This window comes from Octopus sinensis, linkage group LG6, assembly GCF_006345805.1.
Source record: "Octopus sinensis linkage group LG6, ASM634580v1, whole genome shotgun sequence".
NCBI lineage: Eukaryota > Metazoa > Mollusca > Cephalopoda > Octopoda > Octopodidae > Octopus > Octopus sinensis.
This window is the reverse complement of record NC_043002.1, coordinates 94,959,519-94,981,765: the sequence shown is the minus strand read 5'-3', so window position 1 is coordinate 94,981,765 and position 22,247 is coordinate 94,959,519. Positions and strand designations below refer to the sequence as shown.

The window sequence follows — 22,247 nt, the reverse complement described above, 5'->3', positions numbered from 1 at the left end:
TACATACATATATATGTATATATACATACATATATATGTATATATACATACATATATATGTATATATACATACATATATGGATATAGGACATCAAAAAAATGTAAACAAAATGAGAAACGAGAACATAGAAAACAGAAAACAAACTTCTTTTTGAATAATGAAAGAAACAAATAGAGAAATGAGACAGGCAACATAAAGAACATTCCCTTCAACAGTTGTCCCATGTTTTGAAGGTAGGGACAAGATGTGACTTCGTTAAAACAGTCCTTCCCGCAAATCAAATTAAATAAAATTGGGGATTTTTTGTGGAGAGTTAAAGTGGTAACAAAAACAACACAGTAAGAACAAAACAGTAAAAACAAATGGTAAGAGCAGTTATATTTAACTAGGCTGCACTACTATTCATGAAGGCACATGGCCTGGTGGTTGGGGTGTCGGAATTGTGACTGTAAGGTCATGGTTTCAATACCCAGACTGGAGGATACACTGTGCTCTGGAGCAAAACACTTTGTTTCACACTGCTTCAATCAGCCTAACAGATAATGAGTACCAGCAACAAGCAAGTGATGAACTGGTGCCCATTCAAAGGGGAGTATTGATTGCAACCTCAGTGGAGAGTACTGATAAATGCTAGCCTAATGATGTCAGCTCATGGCAAATCTAAGATCTTAGACACTGTTACTCAAAAGATGGTCCCATAACTATCAATATATTAGAAACCTTCATCAATATGTATATAAGCATAAAGGTGACAAGCTGGCAGAACTGTTAGCACACTAGACAAACTGCTTAGTGGCATTTCATTCATTCTTACATCTTGAGTTCAAATTCTGCGAAGGTCAACTTTGCCTTTCATCTTTTCAGGATCAATAAAATAAGTGCTAGCTGAGGATTGGGGTCAATGTAATCAACTTAGCCCCACCCCTGGACTTGCAACAAAATTTGAAACATACGTATTTGAGCATAAAGGCAGCGAGCTGGCAGAACCATTAGCACATTGGGCAAAATGCTTAGTGGCATTTTATCCAGTAGTATCTTCTGACTTAATATTCCAATGAGGTTGACCTCTAGCTCCAAAGTTGCTGGCCTTGTGCCAAAATTTGAAGTGGATAGGGCGGTGAGCTGGTAGAATCATTAGCACCAGGCAAAATGCTTAGCAGCATTTCATCTGGCTGCACATTCTGAGTTAATATTCCACTGAGGTCAACATTGCCTTTCATCGTTTAGGGCAAGGGTGGGGAACCCTCGCTCGCAGGCACAACTGTGCCCGTGAAACCATTTTATTGTGCCCACAGGCTGGTATACTCGTATGTACAAAATATAGTCAATTTCTCAATTATAAAATTTATACGATACTCATTTGCCTCTTTGTGACATTGGTTGCGTTTCCACTACGGCTTGAACAGAAAATCATCCAACAATTTTGTTTTCCCTATAAAACACATATTGCTAGATTTGTACCACTCCCTTGAAACCCAACTACATTTTAGCCGAAAAATATAGAATATCTCATAAGTAATATAAACGTCCTAAATTCAGTGGCAGCATTAATGAAGATGTTATGTGTTAATTTAAAGTGTTAAAGTTATCTTTATTAATGTATATCAAATTATATATAAATATATACAAGATTTACACAGATATAAAAGTTAGAACTTGTGATCTGCCTGTGGACCTATTGTTTTGGAAATTTTTGCCTACTGCACTAAAAAGTTTCCCTACCTCTGCTTTAGGGCTTGATAAGGTAAGTAGCAGTTGAGCACTGGGGTTTGATGTAATCAATTTAATTCCTCTCTGGAATTGCTGGCCTTGGTCCAAAATTTGAAACCAATATGCATAGGTGCATGAATATGTAAAAACCTAAGTAGATATGACACTGATTAAAAGCAAAGAACAAAACATAGAAGTTATTAAACCAGATTACAGTCATATTCTTTCATCATATTAACTGCTAGGAAGTCTTATCTCCATTTTAAGCAGTTAGATGTTTTCCAAAACTCAATATAAAGCTACCACCAAGGTAAAAGATAACTTTTAAGTCAGTCAGTTATGTTTATTAAGTAGATCAACTTGCTCATCTTTTATCCTAGCTGATTAATCCTATTCCATATTTTCAATACAGTTTTCCTCAATAATATTTCTTTCATTCAATAGAGATTGTGATGTGGGGGGGGGGATGGAAAGAGCACAGACTAAATACAAAATATTTAATAAAATAATTTTTGTTATTTCCCACACACACATACATACATAGACACATACATACACACACATAATAGTTTATCTAATGTAACAAAAGATAAAGCTTAAGTCTATTAAAATCCAAAAGTGAAAGAAATATGGAAATCTACAAACAGTTTCTGTGGCATTAAGACTGAATTTATGCTTTGTTTATATTTCAATCTCTATGCACTAGAAATATTTTTCAGTTTTTTTGTGAATAATAATAAAGAAAAAGGAATGTCTTTTTGAAAAAGCATCACATAACAACCAGATATTACAGTATCTAAATATATAAATATGCAATTGCTGGATAAATGATAATTGATAATTGATATTTTTTTACTTTGGGAGGGCCAGTTTGCTAATAAAATCACATGCACTGGTTATGTTTTGCTTCTTTTTATTTTGATTATCAATGTTTGAGAACTAGTGATATAATTAACTGATTAACTAATTGGTTGCTCAGCCAACTGTTTGACCACTCCGTGAATTAGTTGGTTTGTTGGAGTTCTTTCATCGCCACTTGCAACCCACAGCTGCTTCAGATACTATCATAGTCACAAACTCTGTATTTTCACATGTTAAAATGGCCCTTCCTGCCCCAAGATACAACAAAATCTGTCTCAGCACAATTTCACATCAAGAATCTTCCAAAACAAATGAGAAGAGGAGGAGACCCCGCCGCTTCGGTCATGAATGACCATGGGATTGCACCTAGAAAGTTACCCTCCGAGGCACAAGTCCGGGCAAGGTTTTTTTATGGAAGACCAGCAGTCGCCCATGCATACCAGCCTCCCCTCTCCATGCCACTGATGTTATCCAAGGGAAAGGCAAAGGCTGATACAGCTTGACACCAAGAATATCGCAACTCATTTCTACAGCTGAATTAACTGGAGTAACATGAAATAAAGTGTCTTACTCAAGAACACAACACGCTGCCCGGTCCTGGAATCCAACTCACAACCTCACGATCATAAGCTCGATGCTCTAACCACTGAGCCATGTGCCTTCACTGCAAAACAAATACAATAAGTAAATATAATTAATATCCTTGTTATTACTGCTGCTACTATTAATCCTTTGATTATCAGATTTCTGTTGAAATACCCTGCAATGTATTCCTGCTAATTTTGAAAATAACAAAAAATTTAGTAAAATAATTTAGTCATTATTAAGTTGGTGTTTGGAACATAAATTAAAATTGAATATTGATTAAAGGCTTTTAACTAAGACCACTTCAAACACGAGAATTTTACATCATAGGACCAGGGGCAATCTCAGGTGGGTTAGTATGAAAAGGGCAAATAACTATGTTGATAGTAATAATGACAAACATTATTGCCAAGACACTGATGGGGATTACATGAAAAATTGTATTTTGGACAGTAATAGTGCTAGAAAACACATATGATAATGATAGATGAACTTTCAAGAAATTGTATATTCCATGTAAAGTAATTCCTGAATCAATCAAATTTTGTAGCCGAGGCAGGCCATAGGTACACAACAAGAGACACAATCACCTCTGCCTATTTTTCCTGGTCATCAATCAACCTCAAGTTTTCCTCTATTCCTCCCTGCCCATTTCTTCATGTTGTTCAATCAATTCCTTTGTTGTCTTTCTGTACATTTTTTCCCCCTTTTTTTTTTTAATGAGGGTTCATCTATGATTGTATTCACTAGTGGTAAAATGTCAGAATCCTGTTACATGACAAAACCTCCTCATTTGTTGTTTTTAAACAACTGACAGAATAGTTCCATGGTTTATAGACTTCTCAAAAATTTCTTTCTTAACACTACTGTCAATTGAATGCTCAGTATAAAGAATATGAAGCATCATTCTTTAACACTGCATTTCAAAAGATGAGGGATTGTTTTCACCATCATGATATATACACTGATAAAAAAAAAAACTTAACTGAAATTGAATGAATGTGTATGTTTGTATGTATAAATATGTGACTTTGTATATTTGTAAACATAGTATGAGTGTGAATCTAATTGTTTATGTATGCCATATTTTCTAGCATGCAAGTTGAAAGGTAGGTCAATGTGTACACCAAAATGACTTTCGAGAAGCTGAAATTCCATCTGAAATGCTGCAGAATTTGAAAAGATGGTGATGTTTGAATGTTTACACTACTTGTTTACACTACATACTATGTGAGACTTGTAGGTCAGAAAATACAGAATACATATATGGGTGAGTGTATATGCTTGTGTAAATAAATGTGTGTGAATATGTATGTGTATATAAATATATGGGATCATGTATATATAAATGTATGTCATGAAATATTTCCAGCCTCTTTGTAATAATGATAATGGTAATAATAACTAATGATAGTGGGTGGTTTAATTAAGTAGAATGCCAAGTAAAAAGTGCTGCAATAATTAGCTATGCCTCTTTATATTGTAATCAAAGGCAGTCAAGAGGTTTAATTAGTAAATGCTAAATAAAAAAAAAAGTTAATTATGTCACTGAATTTTGGATTGGAATGGATTACTTACATTTAGTTCACTGCAGGGCCAAGGCCTCAGCTGGTTTGATGAGCCCACTCTGCCAAACTGGCTTGACATGACTTAGGAGAGATGTGCAGTTTTTATACTCTTAGCTAGAAGTAGTTAAGTCGATTACATCAACCCCAGTGTTCAACTGGTACTTATTTTATTGACCCCAAAAGGGTGACAGTCAAAGTTGACCTTGGTCGAATTTGAACTCAGAACATAAGGATGGACAAAATATTGCTAAGTATTTCACCTGATGTGCTAATGCTTCTGTCAGCTTGCTGCCTTCTGCTGGTTAACAAATATATGTTTAATCCCTTCCATAGTAAAGTTGATTAAATCAACTAGACCCTTCCACAATTTTTACCACCATCTATCAAGGTTTGATACCAGGACTAGTGGAAGTGCTAGAGTGTAGAACAAAATAACTTATATTTGTTCTAACTTCTTTCAGGGTTGCTAAAACAAAGTACCAGTCAAGTACTGGGAATGATTTAGTCAACTGCTCCCCTTCCCTCAAATTTCTGACCTTATGTGTAACTCAGAAACTATTATTAAGGATAAGAGAGGAGCATTCTCATTTAAGCATCATATAAAGTGGTATTTGCACAAGTTCTTTTTGCCTTTCATCTTTTCGGGGGTTGATAAAGTATATACCAGTTAAGCCCTGGGGGCTAATACAATGGACTAACTTCCACCCCTCAAAATTACTGGTCTTGTGTCAAAAGGTAGAATTATTAATTAGCATCATTTATCAGAGGTAGTGGAATTAATGCAGTCACTAGAATGATGCTTCTTCATCTGAATGGTAGAGCTCTGCTCTTAAGAGCATTGTGAACTTGTAAGGGTGCAGCAAATGCCAAGGGAACTAGGAAGGGGCAATAGGTGTTAAGAGAAGTCTTATCCATGTATGCTGTGAGGTGCTGTGAATAAATACACATTATAGAACCCCGTACACTGATTTGCCCCAAGAAATGGTGTAGCCCTGGTCACAGGAGTCAAATTTTCTTTTTCCAGTGTCTTCAGCCAATTAAGATATCAAATAAGGTGTTTTTAACTCAGGCATGAGGACAGAAATTTTTATGGGAAGGGCATTAGTCAATTACATCAACAACCTGGAACTTTAATGGTACTCGATATATCTCCAATTTTGGAGGGCTGAAAGACAGTTAACCTCACTGAGGTTAACACCAAACACAATAAACTGGGAGAAATATTGCATATCATTTTGTTTGACAATGGAATCAAATGATTTTTGCACAATCAAATCTTGTACACAGGAATAAAGTAATTATTTTTCTAAAAGTTTATGAAAATAAAGTTATATTACTAAAATAGAATTTATTTTAAAAAAGCTTATTTTAAAATTTAGTCTTCACAGACATTTTATTTTAAAATATGGTGCTTTTTATGGTGACACATAAAAAGCACCATCCGTTCGTGTCCATTGCCAGCCTCACCTGGCCCCCGTGCCGGTGGCACGTAAAAGCACCATCCGTTCATGGCCATTTGCCAGCTCCGTCTGGCTCCTGTGCGGGTGGCACGTAAAAAGCACCCACTACACTCGCGGAGTGGTTGGCGTTAGGAAGGGCATCCAGCTGTAGAAACACTGCCAGATCAGACTGGGCCTGATGCAGCCTTCTGGCTTCACAGACCCCAGTTGAATCGTCCAACCCATGCTAGCATGGAAAACGGACGCTAAATGATGATGATGATGATAGGTAAAAAGAAATCAAAAACATTTTATTCTAAAGTAAAATGTTGTTGACAGAATTTCCATGTGACTGAAGTTTTCATAGTATGTTGATAAGCTAAGATGGCTTTCAACATTTATGCTTACAATGTTGAAATTATCACCATGGCAACAAGAATATAAAGAATATGAAGGGGCAGAGAACACCAATATTTTACAGTGGCCTATTTAGCTTAATTAATATCTCCTTTTGCAGCTAAAATTCTTTTGTTCTAGTAAAACTCAGAAGATATAACAAATGTTTGCAGTTGAAGTAAATCAAATCTGTTATGGAGTTAAATGCTACTTTTGATAAATGAAAGAAAATATTTTTCATTTATAAAGAAGACTTGAAAAACTAAACAATGACATTTTTAACAAATGCTTCATAACTTAGAGAAAATAGAACGTTCTTTTCTTTTTTGTTTTTCTATTTATACAGACCCCCAACAGGAACAAAATACCAATCATAATAAATTTCTTTGGAAACACAAGACCTGTGTTTCCTAACATAACAAATGCTTTCAAAACTTCAAAGGAATCATCAAAGAAACAAAATGGGAAAGAAAAGAAAAGGTAATACTAGCATTTAAAATAAAATTAAAAAAAACAACAACATATTTTGAAGGAACAGAAGAAATGAAAGGGACAATATTTTGTAATCCCTTTGAAGTTTAAAGTAAGTTTCTTAGAATCTGTCAGATTCCAAGAGTGGGATTTCCTGTAGTGAATCATGTTCTTTCTGTACTTCATGTATAAAATAATTTTTATTGTTTATGTTCTACACAATAGATGTATTTAAACTAATGTTTTCAATCAGCTGAAAACAATGCAAATTATAAAACTGCTACTCTCATGCTAGTCTGATATAATTTTTTGTTCACTTTCTCATAACAATTTATCTGATTAATCATATTGAGATTTGCAAGGGAAAAAAATTCAAATAGGAAAATACTTAAAGCATTCAAATTTACATTCATTCATGTTTTTCAAATGAAAGTTATTTTTCAGACATTTGTTAAAAAAAAGTTTTACTCTCAGTATCAGTAGTTATTTAATAATTTTAAAAGAAAGCTTCCTAAGAAACATTATTTAAGGATGATCACTGAAAATTATAAGGATTTCCATTTTTTTATGTTAATGCTAACAAGCACTGTTGAAATTTTTTTTTTTTTTTAGTTATATAATTTGAACATACATAATGAAATAGAATAAAGTATTACCTCATTTGTCTGGGGGAATTACGCTATCAGATTCGGTAATTTAAAAATGTGAAAATAAATTTCTCTTTTTATGTCCTTTTAAGGAAAAATACTTGGTAAATTTTTGGAGATTAATCCCAAGCTAATTTTAAATTATTTATAAAGTTATATTTTTAAGAAGTTTGTTTTATTCATCTTCTGATTACAGTAGAGTTACCAAGAAAATGAGCTTCAATTATATTATCAAATGTGTCTCCATGGTTAGACATGTTTTTGTAGAATATTAGAAAATGAATGACACTGCTTGTATGACAGTGACACTCATTTACAACCATTGCATGAAGTCATAAACATGTGCACACACACACACACACACAAAACCAGCTTCTTTCAGTTTCTATCTACTAGATCCAGTTACAACGAGGTATTGGTTGGCCTGGGGCTATTGTAGAAGATGTTTGCCCAGGGTGTCACACAGTGAGATTGAACCCAAATTTATGAAGTCAGGAAGGAAACTTCTTCACCACACAGCCATAGCAGCTCCCTTTGTCCAATGCTCTAACAATTGAGCCACCTCACTGCCTTTGTAGTAAATAATTTATAATAAATTCATTCTAAATAATGAACAAAATTTTACCTGCTTGTTATAAATGGTTTTAAAATAAATGTGAAAACATGGTAAAAAATTAACTCTTATTTTTCTTTCTCTTATCCTTTTCTCTGCTTATATAAAGCTACTTTTCTTAATGTGACTATAAAATCTAAGTCTTTATCTTATGTGCCTTTGATCTCAAGACAGTAACTCCCAGATAGCTAAATTGATTCAATATTACTTTATTACTTAAATACTGAAAACTCAGTCCAGGCAGAATTTAACAACAAATATATGGGTAAATATAGCCATTAAGTGAAAAATAGGACAATTAAAACAAAAAAGAAAAAAAAATAAATAGTAAAAGTATAGTAAGAAGATGTAGGACTCATCTAATAATAAAAAGATGTATCAAGACATTAATAAAAAGATAATGGTAACAGACAGACACTTATAAAATGATGTAATATCAGCCACCAATAAAAAGATGATACCAGACGCCAATAAAAGATGTAATACCATTCACTAATAAAACAATGTGATGTAAGATACCAATAAAAAGATATGGTACCAGACACGAATAAATTCAATATGGGAGTAAGGTAACATAGATTTTAATAACAGAAAGAAAGAGAAAGTCATGATAATTTGAGCAAAAGACATCAAATCTATTGTTTTCTTCTATTTGTAATTTTTCTCACAATAGTGAATCCTTGAGAAAAGGAATGCCAATAATTTTGGATCAGTTAAACAGAAATTAATTCTGAAACTGATGCTGGTAAACATTAGAAAAAATTTAATTAGAAATAAAGATATAAAAAAAAAAATGAAAAAGTGGATTCAGAATAATATTTTTTTGATTTGTTTCACAAGTTAGCTTGTAACTTTGGGAAGAGATTTTTTTTTCAATTCAAAATTGCTTTTTATGGTCAGTTCTGGGATCAGTATTAAATTCTGGGCAAGTAAAATCATTAAGACTTACATTGCTTTTATTGTTGTTGTTGTTGTACCTTCAGGTCAATCCTGATCAAGCAACTTTGTCAAAGAGTATTCCAGTTATGACCATTTTAGTTTTTAGTGCAACAGCTCCCAAACTTGTTTTAACCCTTTCGTTACCAAAGCGCCCAAAGCTCCCAAACTTGTTTTAATGTGAAATCCATCATATGATTTTCAGACTGTTCATACAACCCCTCTGCCTATATTTTATGGATAATTCCTACCATCTTACAGTTAAATAAGACATAAAATGGAATAAAAATTCACAGAACCCCACTTTTTTCGTCATGAAGTCCTGATGTTCATTGGAATCTAATTTAAGAAGTACTTTTAAGGGTATCTATGACTACGTTATTGAATGTATCCTTTCTGTATTTTAAGTGAGTAGATGTGATTTGAAGAATTGGCTGCTATTTCTAATTAATTAAGTGATTGCATTCCCTTAGGAATGGCAAAAATGATCCAATTTCTCATTTTCCCGCTGCTACAAATCCTATTAACTTTTCACTGACTTCCTTAACAGTGTTTATTGAATAGCAATATCTTTTGAAAATGAATATTCATTTAAAAATTTATAATATACTTCTGTTTGTGACAACCAATGTTCCTGTGTTATGCTGCAAAGAACCATAACTATGGAACAGAATTTAAAGTACAAACAAAATCTTTAATGTAATGAAACAGATTTGAGTTAGACTTTTAATGACTTTATGCTTGTAACAAAATGTGAGAAAAGCAATTTTACTTGTTTCAGTCATTTGACTGTGGCCATGCAGAAGCACCACCTTTAGTCGAGCAAATCGACCTCAGGACTTATTCTTTGTAAACCTAGTACTTATTCTATTAGTCTCTTTTCCCAAGCCGCTAAGTTACGGGGACATAAACACACCAGCATCGGTTGTGAAGCGATGTTGGGGGGACAAATACGGACATACAAACATATACATACATACACACACACACACACATATATATATATATATATATATATATCTGTATATATATACATATCTGTATATATATACACATATATATATATCAATCAACCAATCAAAAGCAAAATCAAATTTGATGACTGGCGTCCATGCTAGCAGGGTGCAAAGAGCACCATACGAGCGTGATTACTGACAGCGGCTAACCGACTTTCGTGCCAGTGGCACTTAAAGGGCACCATTCGGGCATGAAGGGCACCATTCGAACATGATCGTTAACAGCGTCGCCTTCTGGCACGAGCGAGGTCGTTGCCAGTCCCGCCTGCCTGGCCCCCGTGCCGGTGGCACGTAAAAGCACCCACTACACTCTCGGTTGGCGTTAGGAAGGGCATCCAGCTGTAGAAACTCTGCCAAATCAAGACTGAAGCCTGGTGCAGCCATCTGGTTCGCCAGCCCTCAGTCAAAATCGTCCAACCCATGCTAGCATGGAAAGCGGACGTTAAATGATGATATATATATATATATATATACACATATATATGATAGGCTTCTTTCAGTTTCCATCTACCAAATCCACCCACAAGGCTATAGTAGAAGACACTTGCCCAAGGTGCCAGGCAGTTGGACTGAACCCGGACCCATGTGGTCGGTAAGCAAGCTACTTACCACACAGCCACTCCTACGCCTATGGAACACAAAGTCACAAGTGAAACTTGTAACAATATTACAAAGATCTTATAAACTGTCTCTGAATTTGTGCAACAAGCTAGAAATATAAACATTAAAAAACCATGGAAGTCTCTTGAGTCTTGCAAGTAATTAATGATCAGAATAAAAATTTACAGTATCTTTTATGGACAGCTATCTTTGAGATTTTTGACAATTAGGAATTTGTTACTAATCAGAGTTTACTGATGTAACAATCTACAAGAGATAACATAATGAAACCTGAAAATTTTATCAAAAAAGCATGAAATAGGGTAAAAGTTGTGAATGAAATTGCTTTGATGGCATAAAAACCGTTATCTTGCAGATTATGCTAAAGTGACATTTATACAAAATCCATCAAAGACATTGAAAGAATAGATTTTTGTTTCACTAAGCTACAGTATTGATATTAACAAGATAAACCAATTCTCTTCTCCACTTCCAAACAGTAGATGTTATAACTGTAAACAAGTAATAGAATGAAACCTTAGTTTATTGTCAACTCTCTCAATCAGAAGAACAGTCATATAGAGAAAGAATCATGACACATAACAACATCAACAACAACAACAAGACTAGTAATTTAATTAGATTTACTTTGGTTTTATGATTACTTTTTTGGGACACTTTTTAAAAAAGATTAATATAGCATCAAAAGAATTTGTCACAGGAATGAAACAGGTAAAAGAATAAAGACAACAGTTATATGTCAATGCTAAACTATAGCATTTCCTCAGTACCATATCGTAAGGCTAGACAAATTTGCTTTTTTTTCCAATTTTATATTTATATATTTATTTTATTTTATTATTCATTTATTCATTTATTATTATCATATTTTTTAGTGAGATAACATGTTTACATTTATCTTAATTGTTATTTGAATCAATATAAACGACAAACAGACAGGCTTGTATGAACATTACTTAATGTACTGATTTTATGTAAACAAACACACACATGGTATAATTACACAAATATATAAAAATAATTACCACCATAGACTGCAGTAGTTTCTTTATTAGCTTAACCTATAATCTGGTTTTAGTTCTTTTTGAAGAAAATTTCATTTCAGTAAGCATGAATGTTCCTGCTTCCTACTCACCCACCACTGGGGACTCAATCAGTGAAACATTAAATAGACAAGCTTAAAATAAGAACTGATAACATTCTGTTATTCTACAGTTTATTAAAAATATTTAATATTTTCTTAATTTAAACTCCTGCATGCAAATTACTTCTAGCTGTAGAGTTGATGCTAATATTTTAATGTACACCAATAGAAACATTATTTGCTAATAATGCAATATACACTGCTAAGCACTGATATTTCAATATACTCTAACAGTTACACACACGCACATACACACGCACATATATACATACATACATACATATATATATATATACACACATATATATACACACACATATATATACACACATATATACACACACATATATACACACACATATATACACACACATATATACACACACATATATACACACACATATATATATACACATGTATATACACACATATATATATATACATATATATACACACACACATATATATACACATATATATACACACACACACACACACACATATATATACACATATATATACACACACACACATATATACACATATACACACACACACATATATATACACACACACACACACACACATATATATACACACACACACATATATATATATACACACATATATATATACACACACACATATATACACACACACACACACACATATCTATATACACATATATACCACACACACACACACACACACATATATCATCATCATCATCATCATCATCATTTAACGTCCGCTTTCCATGCTAGCATGGGTTGGACGGTTCAACTGGGGTCTGGGGAACCCGAAGGCTGCACCAGGCCAGTAAGATCTGGCAGTGTTTCTACAGCTGGATGCCCTTCCTAACGCCAACCACTCCGAGAGTGTAGTGGGTGATTTTATGTGCCACCGACACAGGTGCCAGACGAGGCTGGCGAACGGCCACGCTCGGATGGTGTTTTTATGTGCCACCGACACAGGTGCCAGACGAAGCTGGCGAACGACCACGCTTGGATGGTGTTTTTATGTGCCACCGACACAGGTGCCAGACGAGGCTGGCGAACGACCACGCTCGGATGGTGTTTTTATGTGCCACCGACACAGGTGCCAGACAAGGCTAGCAGACGACCACGCTCGGATGGTGTTTTTTTTTTTATTTATGTGCCACCGACACAGGAGCCAGATTAGGCTGGCGATCGGCCACGATTGGATGGTGATTTGTTACGTGCCCACAGCATGGAGGCCAGTCGGTGCGGCACTGGCTACGGCCACGTTCGGATGGTATTCTTGTGTGCCACCAGCACTGGTACCACAAGATACAAATTCCATTGATGTTCATCTATTTTGATTTTGTTTGATTTGATTTGATTTTCACTTGCCTCAACAGGTCTTCACAAGTGTCACAAGAAGGAAGGTATGCACAGGTGGACTGACTACGTCCCAGGTAGGGGCCATGGGTTATGGCCTGACTAGTCTTGCCGGGTCTTCTCACGCACAGCATACTTCCATAGGTCTCGGTCTCTAGTCATTTCCTTGGTGAGACCTAAAGTTCGTAGGTCGTGCTTCACCACTTCGTCCCAGGTTTTCCTGGGTCTACCTCTTCCACAGGTTCCCTCAACTGCTAGGGTGTAGCACTTTTGCACACAACTATCTTCAGCCATTCTCGTCATATGACCATACCAGCGCAGCCGTCTCTCTTGCACACCACAACTGACGCTTCTTAGGTTCAACTTTTCTCTCAAGGTACTTACACTCTGACGATTATGAACTCTGACATTACACATCCATCGGAGCATACTGGCTTCATTTCTTGCGAGCTTACGCATATCCTCAGCAGTCACGGCCCATGTTTCACTACCATGTAGCATGGCTGTACGTACACATGCATCATAAAGTCTGCCTTTTACTCTGAGCGAGAGGCCTTTTGTCACCAGCAGGGGTAAGAGCTCTCTAAACTTTGCCCAGGCTATTCTTACTCTAGCAGTTACACTTTCAGCACACCCACCCCCGCTACTGACTTGGTCTCCTAGGTAGCGGAAGCTATCAACTACTTCTAGTTTGTCTCCCTGGAACGTGGTAGCAGTTGGTCTCTGCACATTTCCAGTGTTTATTTCTCCTGAGCATCTGCCACATACGAAAACTATCTTCCCAGTTAGCCTACCTTTGACATTGCTGCACCTCTTATGTGTCCATAGCTTACACTTGGTGCACCTTATAGAGTTTCTACCTACACCTTTTTTACAGATCGAGCAGGGCCATCTACCTGAAGTCGTTTGTGGTTGGTCCACCCTCCTACTTATTAGGACTTTGGTTTTGGCTAGGTTGATTCTAAGGCCCTTCGATTCTAATCCTTGTTTCCACACCTGAAACTTCTCCTCCAGTTCTGATAGTGACTCAGCAATTAGAGCAAGGTCATCAGCATAGAGGAGCTCCAGGGGCATCCTGTCTTAAATTCTTCCGTTATTGCCTGGAGGACTATGATAAATAGGAGGGGGCTGAGGACTGAACCTTGGTGGACCCCAACCTCTACCCGGAATTCTTCACTGTACTCGTTGCTATATATATATATATATATATATATATATATATATATATATATATACATATATATATATATATATATATATAGAGAGAGAGAGAGAGAGAAAATAAAGTGTACGTACACCACTATATAGATATATAAAATAAAATACAAAATGGGACAAGAACGCAAAACATCCGGTCAACTAGGTGATACAAAAAGGGAAAACAAAACATTCATATAGACAATACAAAAAGGGAAAACAAAACATTCATATAGACAATAGAAAAAGGGAAAACAAAACATTCATATAAACAATACAAAAAGGGAAAACAAAACATTCATATAGACGATACAAAAAAAACAAGGACGGGTCATTCGAAGTTTTTATCTTCAGTCAAAAACCGGATCATTCTCGCAATTTCAGCTGATTAATCTTGAGATTGCTCCAATCTGGCCAGCCCCAAGGAAAAACTAAGCTAAGAGCATTAGATTCTTTAGAAAAAAAGCATTGAATGTATACGAAAACAAGAATGGAAAAACAGATGATGTTACACGAATATAAATACAAAGATATAATAAAAATAACGATAATAATAACAGGACATAACAACAGGCATCTTTCGACTGGGGACGAATTAAATTCATCTGGCTGAATTTGTCTATCTGGATGTTTTGTTGTCCCTTTTTATAACCCCTAGTTGTCCGGATGTTTTGCGTTCTTGTCCCATTTTGTATTTTATTCATATATATATATATAATATATATATATATATATACATATATTTACATGATTTTTAGAATCATACTGTATGAATACACCTGTCCAACAATTGGTAATGTGAAGCTATGAATAACAGTTTGTGAAGATCTTTTCAGCTTTAATAAAAATCATATTACTCTACCTTTGGGATTCAAGTACTATTTCTTCTGCCTTGTTTTGCATTTATGATCTTACTTGTGTATGTATCATCATCATGCTGGCATGGGTTGGACAGGAGCTGGCCAGCCAGAAAGCTGTCGAGGCTTCATTTGTCTGTTTTGGCATGGTTTCTACAGTTGGACACCCTTTATAACACCAACCTTTTTACAGAGTGTGCTGGGTTTTTTTACGTGCCACTGGCAAGGATGAATTGTACATGGACTAGCAAGAGCGCATTTTACATGGCACCAGCACCTGCAAGACAAAGGCGTCTCAGCTGAGAGAGGGAGGGGGACATGGCCATAAAAGACATGTTTGTATGTATGGATGGCTGTGATTTTACTTAGTTTGACATGTCTTCTCAAGTACAGTAAATTGCCACAAGTCCCAATTATTTTAACGTCCAGTTTTTCATGCATGCATGGCTGGAGTTTACTGAGGCAGATTTTCCACTGTCAGATACCTTTCTTATTACTAGCCCTCAAGTGCTTCCAAGCAAAGTTATATCTCCCCATGGCCAGATATATTTATACAAGATACTGGAAATGAATGACACTGCTTCAATATTAAGGCAAGGAGACAGAAACACACACACTCACTCGCATGCAAGCATATATACATACACAACAAGCTTCTTTCAGTTTCTGCCCTCCAAATCTATTTACACGGATTTATTTATTCAACTTGGAGCTATAGTAGAAGGCACTTGTCCATGGTGCCTCACAGTAGGACTGAACCTGAAACTAGATGGTTCAACCACACAGCTATTCCTGCACCTACACACACTGCTATACTCTAATATTGTAATATACACTCATCATCAAGTCAGTCAAGCTTGCTCAGATTCAGTTGATCACAATACTCTACTCATCTCCATCTTTCATGGCAGGTGATGGTTCCTCTTGGAGATAATAAGTGTTGTCAGATAACTGATGGACATGGAGCTTCACAAGGCAACCTATGGAATTGTGACCATGTTGAGGCATCAAAAAAGAGAGTTACTGACCAGCTCCTCCTTACTTCTCCAGCAAAGCAAGCTATTACTATAGGGAAACATTGCATCTGTTGACAAGAAAGAAATTCCCTCTTCAAGTGAAGAGTTGATTGTATGTTTGTGCACAAAGTATGACATCATATCATAGCAAAGCATGGGCACTGAATACAGAAAATGTACAAAGGTTGGGGAGAAACGAAGCAAGTATGTTCTGCTGGGATGTAATAACGTTAGTGCATTGAAATAATAGAGCAGAAATTGGCTGAGAGAAAAACAGTATAAAAGGCATCAGACGTAAAGTGCTAGAGAGTACTGAACTGGTATGGACATGTGATATGTATGGAGAGTAACACTCGGGTGAAGAAATTAATTCTAAGCAAACCAAATGAAAAGTGGCCTGCAGAATATACAAGAAGAGATGATGAAAGCTGATCTTATGAAGCTGAATCTCAGAAAAGATTAGAAAACTATGAACGAATGGTAAGTCACTGTGCTGAAGAAGACCAGTACAATCCATGCAAAAATGGAAAAATGGGAGTAAAATGATGATGATGATGTATGAACACTAGAAGAGTATTTCTTATGATACAGTCATAGCAAAGTTGATCATAATAATGATATCAGTGAGAAGCAGGTTGATGTGTTAAGTAATTTACAGAGCAGCATGAAAGAGTATAGAAAAATATTAAATGGGAATTCTGTACCATTTTTAACACTCATAGTAACTAGTTGCTGAAAGCATTGCTATCAAAGAGACGTCAACAAGTGAATTTAATTTTTGCAAACACAAGAAGAGATGAAGCACCTAATTTGCTGTTCTTCAGATAATGTGAAACCAAGAATGAAATCTAATTTGGTTGAGAAAGCTAACTGAATATTGTAGCAAATTGTTTAAACTAGAGCTCAGGTGGGTAGAATTAGGTTTATAGGGATAACAAACTGGTGCCAAGCAAAAGTGCTTAGTAAAGGAAAGAGAAAAACCACATTAGAATTTACTAATTAAGATTTGTCTTATTATATAAAAAAAAAAAATGGTGGTTACAAAAGAAGGGCCCATAAATGAATATCTTCAGAATTACAGAACATAAAATCTTTTTCACTTGCTAAGGCTAAAGAAAGGAACAGTGCCCATGACTTTGCATCCACCTGACTGACTGGGGAGATTGATACCATTAATGATTCTCCTGAAGCTTTTATAAGTGAACATCTGCAGGAAAGGCATGAGCAAAGAGGAAACTCTACAGAGCCAATATTCTAGAAATGAAGAACTGGACATAGTAGTGATTAGTGCATGGCTTGGAGCAAAGGTTCTCAATGGGGGTCATTTGGAGCTCAAGGGAGGGCGTATTGGAGCAAAGAGGTGTTAGGAGTGGGGGGGGGGCCTTAAGAGACTTGGGGGGGGCGCTGGAAGACCCTCAAATTTGATAAGTTTAATTTGAAATTAATGAGTAGTAGTCATATTTTCACATCTCTGCAACAGTCATTTTTTTTTTTAAAAAAAACATGCCTTTTTGTTTTAAATTTTTGAAACTTGAAAAACACTTTTTCCACTTTGGAAACACCAAGCAAATTCCTGGTACCGTGTGTAACTGGTGTCATTAAAGTGAAACCCCCAAAACAAGAACAAAAACTAAAAACAGATGAAGGATGACAGACGACTAAAAGAAAAACAAAGCATTGAATAAAAGCGAAAAGCTGAATGTGTGTGTATATGTGTGTCTGTGTGCAAATATATAAAGAATGGTGGTAAGAATTTTAGCTGAAACTAGCTTTTGGGAATGGCAGATAGGTATGTGTTTGTGTGTGTGTATGTATGGGTATATTTGTATGTATATGATTGCGTGCATTGCCGTTTTGAATGCCTTTCTGTGATTGAATTTAAATTGACCCCTGGTTATCAAAGGCCCAACCACACACACACATGCACACATTTGTTTTAGGTTTTGTACCCATTTGAACAACAGCCATACACCAGATTACATGTTAAGTTGGATCTAGTTAGTTTGAGTCACAAAATCAGCCCCCTTTAATTTTGCTTAGATTGTTTTCTAATTTGGGCTATGGATGGAGTTCGGAATTTTGATTACACACAATCAATTACTTTCTCTCGTAAATTAAAGAATCTGATGTTATTTGGAATTAAAGTTGGAAAATTTGTGTAATTTTAACCAATCAAAAGACAGCAAGGCATTAACAGCTAGTTACCATAGCAACATATGACAACTTAAGTGTCCAATTTTACTTTGCTGTGCTGAATCTTCTCAGCAGCACACAGACTCTCTGTACATGTTTCGATTTTGTTATTTTTGTGAAAACTTTATAAAACGTACACTACCTGTGCTTATATCAATTAGAATTTTATTTTAGGTATTTTTTGTGAATTTTCGTAGTATTTTACATATATTTCTAGAAGTTTTTTTTGTGTTTTTATAATTCTTTTGCCTTTTGTAAAGTTTTTCTGTGTTTGTTTAATTTTGCTTGTTGGCTGCATCCAAGTCATTTAACTGTACTAGTCTGAAGGAGATACTGAAAACAGAGGTGGATGCTGCATATTATTTTGAAGTAAAGGGTGTTATTCCTAAAAAAAAATGTGTAGTAAATCTAGGCACAATATTACTAAGAAAGGGGTCCATAGGAATTTATGCTGGTGGTGCACCCACAATAGACGTAATGAATGTTTGTCAGTAAGAACAGGAAGTAAAAATGGAAAACCTTGGATTTTTCATATGCATCTGACTGCCAAACCTGCCGCAAGCCACTTTTTACGGAAAAGGGGGAAGAGCGATGGGGGACCTTAAAGTTTCCCGGAACCCAGAAAAGGAAAGATATGGCTGCTATTTCTAACATGCCCTGCTACCACGTAACAGCTATTTGCGATAAAGGACCCACCATTATCGCAAATAGCTGCGAATGTGGGTGCACTTGTAAAAATTTACCCAAACACATACAGATAAATACATAAATGTAACAAAGAAAAGAATATAAACATGACCTTATAAGGTATTTACCTTTATTTAGAAACCTACAATGAACAAGTAACACAGGGTACAACCTTACACAGGTATAACCTCACACAGGTACAACCTTAAAGTTGACACTGTTCACTACAACGAAAGTTTATTATTGGTTAAAAATAGACAGCTTTTTGGTTTTTAAACGTTTGTAACTTTTTCAGACTTTTTCTCAATAAATGAATAAGAAATGAATGTTTAATATGACAAATTTTCAGATTTTTTTCACTTCATTTTAAAAGGGGGCTGATTTTGTGACTCAAATGAACAAGATTCAAGTACAGGGAATACCATCTGCCACAATTTGCTACTCATCTGAAGTACTTAGTAAATACATAGTACTTCAACAATTTCTATCAAATATGCTCTCTTTCTTGAGAAGAAAAAATCCTCTTTCCAGGTGACAATAACTTATATGTCAAATTGTTGCACAAGTTCTAGCTGTTTTGATAAGGGAAATTGGAAAGGCTTGAAATGATTTCATTGGCATTTACTTGTACCAAAGAGCACTCTTTTGATAGACAACACATTGATCTAGTAAGTGTAACTTGGTGGAAGTAAATGCAATTACCAAACTTTCATTCATAAGACCATTTACTATTTGTTTTTTTTTTTCATTTTTTGTTTTGCATTTCAATTTGTACTCCCAATTGCATACAAGAGCATATGTAAAACGACGTCCTTTATGCTTTAATCATTATCTGCTGATATCAAAATAAGTAGTATTTTGAAAAGTAAAATATTTTGTAAGGAAGTGGGGGGGGGGCACTCGTGACGACTCCAAGGGTCAAAAGGGGGCATTTGACTTGGAGGATTAAACACAATAAAAGTGTTGGGAAGAGTGACAAATGGGTTAGGAAATGCTTGTGTGAAGATGGCATGAGCCAAGCCAGCTTCAAGGAGCAGCACTAGCCAACATAGAAGTAGCAGAAAAGGCAAACAGAAGAGACCACACTGCTGTAGGTTTGAGTGAGTCTGTTGGTAGTACAGTTACATTAACACAATGTTTTAGACTATTTTTTATCCACACTGGGTTTGTTCAGCTAATTTAGAGCTTTTCCAGAAATAATTAGAGCAATTATGTTTGGTAATAACAATGTAAATAAAATAATTACAAATTAGTTGAGATTAATTAGTATCAATTTTCCACTGATGCCATATGACATAAAAGAAATTAATGTGCTTTAATAACTTGATAGTCGTATGCTTATATATGACTAGTCAAACTCAATTATGAATTATTTAGGAGCAATGGTTTCTGTGTTTTTATGAAGAACAACGCATACTGGAGTAAATGGGTAATCAATGTTCTGAACTCTTGAAAGTAAGTCACCGAGAAGAAAACAATGCTAGTGGGTAGTTCAAAGGGGGTTAAGTCTTAGAGTAAAAACATTAGGAAGCACATTTAATGTAGAATTTTGGATGAAAAGCATAGCAAACATGATGGGGAAAAAAATAGTAATTTGTGAAACAGACTCAGGAAGAAGTTGCAAGGGTCAATTTTATAGGATGGATGGAGGGAGGGAGGGGGGAGAGAGAGGGAGGAGAGAGAGAGAGAGAGAGAGAGAAAACCATACAAGTAGCAATAAGAACAGGCAAGAGAGCAAAGGTTGTTAATTGTCAAACAGTATTGTAGTCCAGAATGTATGTGTACATTATAGCTGAACTTCTCGTGATATCAGTGCAATTCACAGCATAGAACCTACAATGAGACCTGCAGTGGTGAGTTACTCTTACATCTGAAATGGTGCTGCTGGTGTACACACAAACAAACTAGAGTTTACCCAGAGAGGGCCACCCAGCCGACTGGCATCAAGTCACTCACAGATGTGCTCCAGCCTCTGGCCTACAAGTATGCTATCTCCTCTTTTTTTGTGTGTGCTTTTTTTTCCTAGTGCCCCAGTAATGAATTTTGCTCTTAGGAGCTGGCTGGGCTCACACCAACTCCACTCAGACATTCCTGTCTCACTTGTCTCTCTCTCTTCCCATCATTCTTGTTGTGTCCAACCCCCTAACTCCATCTTCTATGAACCACCATGCCCAGAACACCAACTCACTAGAATTTCTTCCCAGCTCATATTTTCCCAGCAGGTGTCAATATACAAGAGTTTGAGAGAAACACTAATGGCATCAATTTCACCAGTATAGGGATGTCCAGCAATGATCCAACAAGTAAATGAGGTTCTTAAAGCATATTGGGGAACCCTCCCCACCACCGCAAAAAAAAATAAAAATAAAAAACCAAGAAAGGAATTAAACTCATATGCACACATTATTCAGATCAGGTTATTAATTGCTAATAAAAAAATTAGTTATGGTAGCTAAAGCAAAATAAGGATAAAAACAAAAGAAAATATTGATCAAATACCAAAATATTAATCTTATTTTTTATTGCTGTGCAATGTAATTTTCACAAACTCTCTATAGAGTAAGCTAGATAGTACTAGTGCCAGCAAATAGGCTGTTACTGCTGCTAATGGAGCCAAATAATGCAGAAACATTCAGAGTTGTCTCCTTTCCTTGTTCAACCAAACAACGTTGTTAGCAAACCTCTAATAATTTCCTTAGTCACACTATTTAACCCTTTTGTTACCAACCCGGCTGAAACCGGCTCTGGCCCTGTAGTACAAATGTCTTGTTTTCAAAAGTTCTGAATTAAAATCTTCCACCAAAATTTAGTCACAATTTATGTTCCTAACACTAACTTAATGATAGCTAAGTTATTTTACTAAATTCTTTGTTATATTTAAAATGATTGAAAGAAGCACAAAGCATCTCAAAATAAATACAGTAACAA

At 35.5% G+C, this 22,247-nt stretch overlaps 1 protein-coding gene and 1 long non-coding RNA gene across 2 annotated transcripts in view; one reads left to right on the top strand and one right to left on the bottom strand.

Annotated features, from left to right (window-relative positions):
* The window catches only part of LOC118764000, an 18,867-nt gene extending 15,834 nt beyond the window's left edge, over nt 1-3,033 (top strand). Inside the window, exon 3 of the long non-coding RNA XR_004999775.1 lies at nt 2,889-3,033. This is a non-coding gene — a long non-coding RNA (uncharacterized LOC118764000). The remainder of the gene's footprint in view (nt 1-2,888) is intronic.
* LOC115212942 (protein-tyrosine sulfotransferase 1) overlaps nt 1-22,247 on the bottom strand; it is a 570,511-nt gene that overhangs the window by 390,400 nt on the left and 157,864 nt on the right. The gene's annotated exons all lie outside the window — the stretch shown is intronic.